Raw genomic sequence first — 7,076 nt, forward strand, 5'->3', positions numbered from 1 at the left:
AGACAGTGAGACTGTGGACAGTGAGACTGGGGACAGTGAGACTGGAGACAGTGAGACTGAGGACAGTGAGACTGGGGATAGTGAGACTGGAGAGAGTGAGACTGAGGACAGTGAGACTGTGGACAGTGAGACTGAGGACAATGAGACTCGAGAGAGTGAGACTGTGGACAGTGAGACTGGGGACAGTGAGACTGTGGACAGTGAGACTGGGGACAGTGAGACTGTGGACAGTGAGACTGAGGCCAATGAGACTGGAGAGAGTGAGACTGTGGACAGTGAGACTGGGGATAGTGAGACTGAGGACAATGAGACTGGGAACAGTGAGACTGAGGAAAGTGAGACTGAAGATAGTTAGACTTGTAATAGTGAGATTGGGGACAGTGATACTGTGGACAGTGAGACTGGGGATAGTGAGACTGGGGACAGTGAGACTGGGGATAGTGAGACTGGGGACAGTGAGACTGGAGACAGTGAGACTGGAGAGAGTGAGACTGAGGACAGTGAGACTGGAGACAGTGAGACTGTGGACAGTGAGACTGGAGACAGTGAGACTGAGGACAGTGAGACTGGAGAGAGTGAGACTGGGGACAGTGAGACTGGAGACAGTGAGACTGTGGACAGTGAGACTGCAGACTGTGAGACTGGGGTTAGTGAGACTGGAGACAGTGAGACTGGTGATGGTGAGACTGTGGACAGTGAGACTGAGGACAGTGAGATGGAGACTGAGGACAGTAAGAATAGAGACAGTGAGACTGGAGACAGTGAGACTGGGGACAGTGAGATGGAGACTGAGGACAGTAAGAATGGAGACAGTGAGACTGGAGACAGTGAGACTGTGGACAAGGAGACTGGAGACAGTGAGACTGTGGACAGTGAGACTGGAGACAGTGCGACTGGAGACAGTGAGACTGTGGACAGTGAGACTGGAGACAGTGAGACTGCAGACAATGAAACTGGAGACAGTGAGACTGAGGACAGTGAGACTGTGGACAGTGAGAGTGGGGACAGTGAGACTGGAGACAGTGAGACTGTGGACAGTGAGACTGGAGACAGTGAGACTGTGGACAGTGAGACTGGAGACAGTGAGACTGGAGACAGTGAGACTGGGGACAGTGAGATTGGAGACAGTGAGACTGTGGACAGTGAGACTGGGGACAGTGAGACTGGAGACAGTGAGGCTGAGGACAGTGAGACTGAGGACAGTGAGACTGGGGACAGTGAGACTGGAGACAGTGAGACTGTGGACAGTGAGACTGGGGACAGTGAGACTGGAGACAGTGAGACTGAGGACAGTGAGACTGGGGATAGTGAGACTGGAGAGAGTGAGACTGAGGACAGTGAGACTGTGGACAGTGAGACTGAGGACAATGAGACTCGAGAGAGTGAGACTGTGGACAGTGAGACTGGGGACAGTGAGACTGTGGACAGTGAGACTGGGGACAGTGAGACTGTGGACAGTGAGACTGAGGCCAATGAGACTGGAGAGAGTGAGACTGTGGACAGTGAGACTGGGGATAGTGAGACTGAGGACAATGAGACTGGGAACAGTGAGACTGAGGAAAGTGAGACTGAAGATAGTTAGACTTGTAATAGTGAGATTGGGGACAGTGAGACTGTGGACAGTGAGACTGGGGATAGTGAGACTGGGGACAGTGAGACTGGGGATAGTGAGACTGGGGACAGTGAGACTGGAGACAGTGAGACTGGAGAGAGTGAGACTGAGGACAGTGAGACTGGAGACAGTGAGACTGTGGACAGTGAGACTGGAGACAGTGAGACTGAGGACAGTGAGACTGGAGAGAGTGAGACTGGGGACAGTGAGACTGGAGACAGTGAGACTGTGGACAGTGAGACTGCAGACTGTGAGACTGGGGATAGTGAGACTGGAGACAGTGAGACTGGTGATGGTGAGACTGTGGACAGTGAGACTGAGGACAGTGAGATGGAGACTGAGGACAGTAAGAATAGAGACAGTGAGACTGGAGACAGTGAGACTGGGGACAGTGAGATGGAGACTGAGGACAGTAAGAATGGAGACAGTGAGACTGGAGACAGTGAGACTGTGGACAAGGAGACTGGAGACAGTGAGACTGTGGACAGTGAGACTGGAGACAGTGCGACTGGAGACAGTGAGACTGTGGACAGTGAGACTGGAGACAGTGAGACTGCAGACAATGAAACTGGAGACAGTGAGACTGAGGACAGTGAGACTGTGGACAGTGAGAGTGGGGACAGTGAGACTGGAGACAGTGAGACTGTGGACAGTGAGACTGGAGACAGTGAGACAGGAGACAGTGAGACTGTGGACAGTGAGACTGGAGACACTGAGACTGTGGACAAGGAGACTGGAGACAGTGAGACTGTGGACAGTGAGACTGGAGACAGTGCGACTGGAGACAGTGAGACTGGAGACAGTTAGACTGGTGATGGTGAGACTGAGGACAGTGAGACTGTGGACAGTGAGACTGGGGATCGTGAGACTGGGGACAGTGAGACTGTGGACAGTGAGACTGGGGACAGTGAGACTGGAGACAGTGAGACTGTGGACAGTGAGACTGGAGACAGTGAGACTGTGGACAAGGAGACTGGAGACAGTGATACTGTGGACAGTGAGACTGGAGACAGTGCGACTGGAGACAGTGAGACTGTGGACAGTGAGACTGGAGACAGTGAGACTGGAGACAGTGAGACTGGAGAAAGTGAGACTGTGGACAGTGAGACTGTGGACAGTGAGACTGGAGACAGTGAGACTGGAGACTGTGAGACTGGAGACAGTGAGACTGTGACTGAGGAGAGTAAGAATGGAGACTGTGAGACTGGGGACAGTGAGACTGGGGACAGTTAGACTGGGGACAGTGAGACTGAGGACAGTTAGACTGGGGATAGTGAGACTGAGACGATGGACAGTGATACGACAGGCAGTGAGATTGAGGACAGTGAGACTAGAGACAGTGAGACTGGAGACAGTGAGACTGAGGACAGTGAGACTGGGGACAGTGAGACTGTGGTCAGTGAGACTGGGGACTGTGAGACTGGGGCTGTGATACTGGGACTGTGGACTGTAAGACTGGAGACAGTGAGACTGGAGACAGTGAGACTGGAAACAATGAGACCGGAAACAGTGAGACTGGGGACAGTTAGACTGGGGATAGTGAGACTGGGGACAGTGAGACGGGAAACAGTGAGACCGTAGACAGTGAGACTGGGGAGAGTGTAACTGGAGCCAATGAGACTGGGGACAGTGAGACTGTGGACAGTGAGACTGAGACTGTGGACAGTGAGACTGGGGACAGTGAACCTGGAGACAGTGTTACTGAGGCCAGTGAGATTGGAGACATTGAGACTGGAAACAATGAGACTGGAGACAGTGAGACTGGAGGCAGTGAGATTGGAGACAGTGAGACTAAGGCCAGTGAGACTGGGGACAGTGAGACTGTGGACAGTGAGACTGGAAACAATGAGACTGGAGACAGTGAGACTGGGGACAGTGAGATTGAGATGATGAACAGTGATACTGGAGGCAGTGAGATTGAAGACAGTGAGACTAGAGACACTGACACTGGAGACAGTGAGACTGAGGACAGTGAGACTGGGGACAGTGAGACTGAAACTGGAGACAGTCAGACTGGGGACAGTGAGACTGTTGTCAGTGAGACTGGATACAGTGAGACTGGGGCTGTGAGACGAAGACTGTGGACAGTGAGACTGGAGACAGTGAGACTGGAGACAGTGAGACTGGAAACAGTGAGACTGGGGACAGTTAGACTGGGGATAGTGAGGCTGGGGGCAGTTAGACTGGGGATAGTGAGACTGGGGACAGTGAGACTGCAGAGAGTGAGACTGAGGACAGTGAGACTGTGGACAGTGAGACTGAGGACAGTGAGACTGAGGACAGTGAGACTGTGGACAGTGAGACTGAGGACAGTGAGACTGAGGACAGTGAGACTGAGGACAGTGAGACTGGAGATAGTGAGACTCTGGACAGTGAGACTGGAGACAGTGAGACTGTGGACAGTGAGACTGGAGACAGTGAGACTGTGACTGAGGACATTAAGAATGGAGACCGTGAGACTGGGGACAGTGAGACTGGGGACAGTGAGACTGAGGACAGTTAGACTGGGGATAGTGAGACTGGGGACAGTGAGACTGGGGACAGTGAGACTGAGACGATGGACAGTGATACTGGAGGCAGTGAGATTGAGGAAAGTGAGACAAGAGACAGTGAGACTGGAGACAGTGAGACTGGAGACAGTCCGACTGAGGACAGTGAGACTGGGGGCAGTGAGACTGTGGTCAGTGAGACTGGATACAATGAGATTGGGGCTGTGATACTGAGACTGTGTACAGTTAGACTGGGGATAGTGAGACTGGGGACAGTGAGACGGGAAACAGTGAGACTGTGGACAGTGAGACTGAGTACATTGAGACTGGTGACGGTGAGACTGAGGACAGTTAGACTGGAGACAGTGAGACTGAGTACAGTGAGACTGGTGACGGTGAGACTGAGGACAGTTAGACTGGGGATCGTGAGACTGGGGATAGTGAGACTGGAGACAGTGAGACTGGGGACAGTGAGACTGGAGACAGTGAGACTGGGGACAGTGAGACTGAGGACAGTTAGACTGGGGATCGTGAGACTGGGGATAGTTAGACTGGAGACAGTGAGACTGGAAACAGTGAGACTGGAAACAGTGAGACTGGGGACAGTGAGACTGGAAACAGTGATACTGGGGACAGTGAGACTGGGGACGGTGAGACTTGGGACAGTAAGACTAAGCTGGGGACTGAGAGACTGGGGACATTGAGACTGGGGACATTGGTGCTGAGGCTTTCTGCCAGGGAGAGCAGGGATGGACCGTACATCAGTTTGAAAAATTTAGAAATGATCTTGAAAAGATTGGCAAATCACTTGGGCAAACTGTATAGTATATAGAAAGTCATCTGTGCCACATTGTGAGACAAAATGGAACTCAGTTTTGAATGATGCATTGATAATTTCAGAGGTAATCGTCTGATTTTTGCTCCCGAGGGATTCCGAGCTGGTGCTGCACACAATTTACCATTTTCAAATGGTCGGAAAATCATGCATTATCATGCTCAAATTTCTGATTTGTGCTCCAGACAGGTGACTCACTGTAACCAAAGGCAGTACTTGAAAGCAAATAGAATTGCTTTACATTATAATAACATAGATATTATCTTCCAAAGAACTTAAAATTCACATCCCAATTAATTGCTGTGACGATCACTGCGATAACCTGATATTCTTTATTTTTGAACAAACTTCAATGTTGATAACAGTATCGCACATGAAAATATTTTAATCAAATGTGTTCTGAAATTTAGATAACATTGTGATGAAGAGGAAGTCTAAAATGATGTTTCCTGGTATCAGTAAGCGTAATTGTCTTCATGCTTTCAATTTTATCCAGAATAAAACAAGTCTATTATACTAAATAACAGCACTAAAACATGGTTAATGGATATTTATAAATGCACACAAATATGTTTAAAAATATGAATTTAATAGCAATAGGAAAGTAGCGATCATGCTCGATAGGAATAATATAAAATGGAATGAGTTAGTGCCAGTATAATTCACATTTCTCAAACTGGTTTTCACATCCCTCCATGGCCTCACCCCTCCCTATCTCTGTAATCTCCTCCAGTCCCAGAACCCTCCGAGATTTCTGAACACCTCCAATTCTGGTCGCTTAAGCATCCTTGATTTGAAATGCTCCACCATTGGTGGCCCTGCCTTCAGCTGCTAAGGCCCTGAGCTCTGGCATTACCTCCATAAACCTCTCCGCCTCTCTCCCTCTTTATCCTCCTTTCAGACACTATCTCTTTCATCCACCTTAATATCTCCATATGTGGCTCAGTGTCAAATCATTTTGTTAATGCTCCTGCGAAGCACCTTGGGATGGAGATAGTCAGACTTTTGAGCGATAAGGGAGTAAAGGGTTATGGGAAGTGGAACTGAGTCCATGATCAGATCAGCCATGATTCTATTGAATGGCGGAGCAGACTCGAGGCCAAATGGCTTACTCTTGCTCTTATTTCTTATGTTCTTCTGTTCTTATGTGTTTACTGCATTAAAGGCGTAACTCTCTTACAGAATTTGAAGTGGATTATTTGGATGATGCGGGACTGTGATAGCTCACTTAAGGTACATTGACGATGGCAGATTTTCTAAGGCTCAAATGTAATTAGATTGTGGCAGTATTAACAGATTATAAAGTTTTTATTCAGTGTTTTTTATCTAGTTACACAAATGTGAGGGGGGTGGAATCTGAAGGAAAATGGGGTCCGGTTGTGCATGGAGCATACGTGGGCTAACAGCAGCCCACAGTGAAACTGGGAGGAGCAGGAGTACTCCTCCTGCGCCATAGGAGGAGAATATAAAAAAGTTTTGCTGCCTTTTATTCGGCAGCCTCTAACAGTCCCTTTAAGATCAGTTCAGTCGACGGGGAACTGAGAAAACTCATTCGAGCTTGGATGGCGCTAGCTCCACCTTAGCTTTTCACAGCTCTTGCAGAAAGTGTCAGCCGTGGTTCAGTTGGTAGCACCCTCGCCTCTGAGTCAGAAAGTTCTGGGTTCAAGTCCCACGCCAGGCACAAAAATCTGGGCTGACACTCCACTACAGTACTGAAGGAGTGCAATGTTGGAGGTGCTGTCTTTTGGATGAGACAGTTAAACTGGAGTCCTGTCTGATTTCTCAGGTGGATGTAAAAGATTCCATGGCATTATTTCGAAAAGGAGCAGGGGAGTTATCCCCAGTGTCTTGGCCAATATTTATCCCTCAGTCAAGTTCACTAAAACAGATTATCTGGTCATTATCACATTGCTGTTCGTGGGAGCTTGCTGTACACAAATTGGCTGCTGCATTTCCTGCATTACAACAGTGACTATATTTCAAAAAGTACATCATTGGCTGTAAAGAAACATAGAAAATAGGTGCAGGAATAGGCCATTCGACCCTTCGAGCCTGCATCACCATTCAATATGATCATGGCGGATCATGCAACTTCAGTACCCCATTCCTGCGTTCTCTCCATACCCCTTGATCCCTTTAG

Source organism: Pristiophorus japonicus, chromosome 7 (genome assembly GCF_044704955.1).
Source record: "Pristiophorus japonicus isolate sPriJap1 chromosome 7, sPriJap1.hap1, whole genome shotgun sequence".
NCBI lineage: Eukaryota > Metazoa > Chordata > Chondrichthyes > Pristiophoridae > Pristiophorus > Pristiophorus japonicus.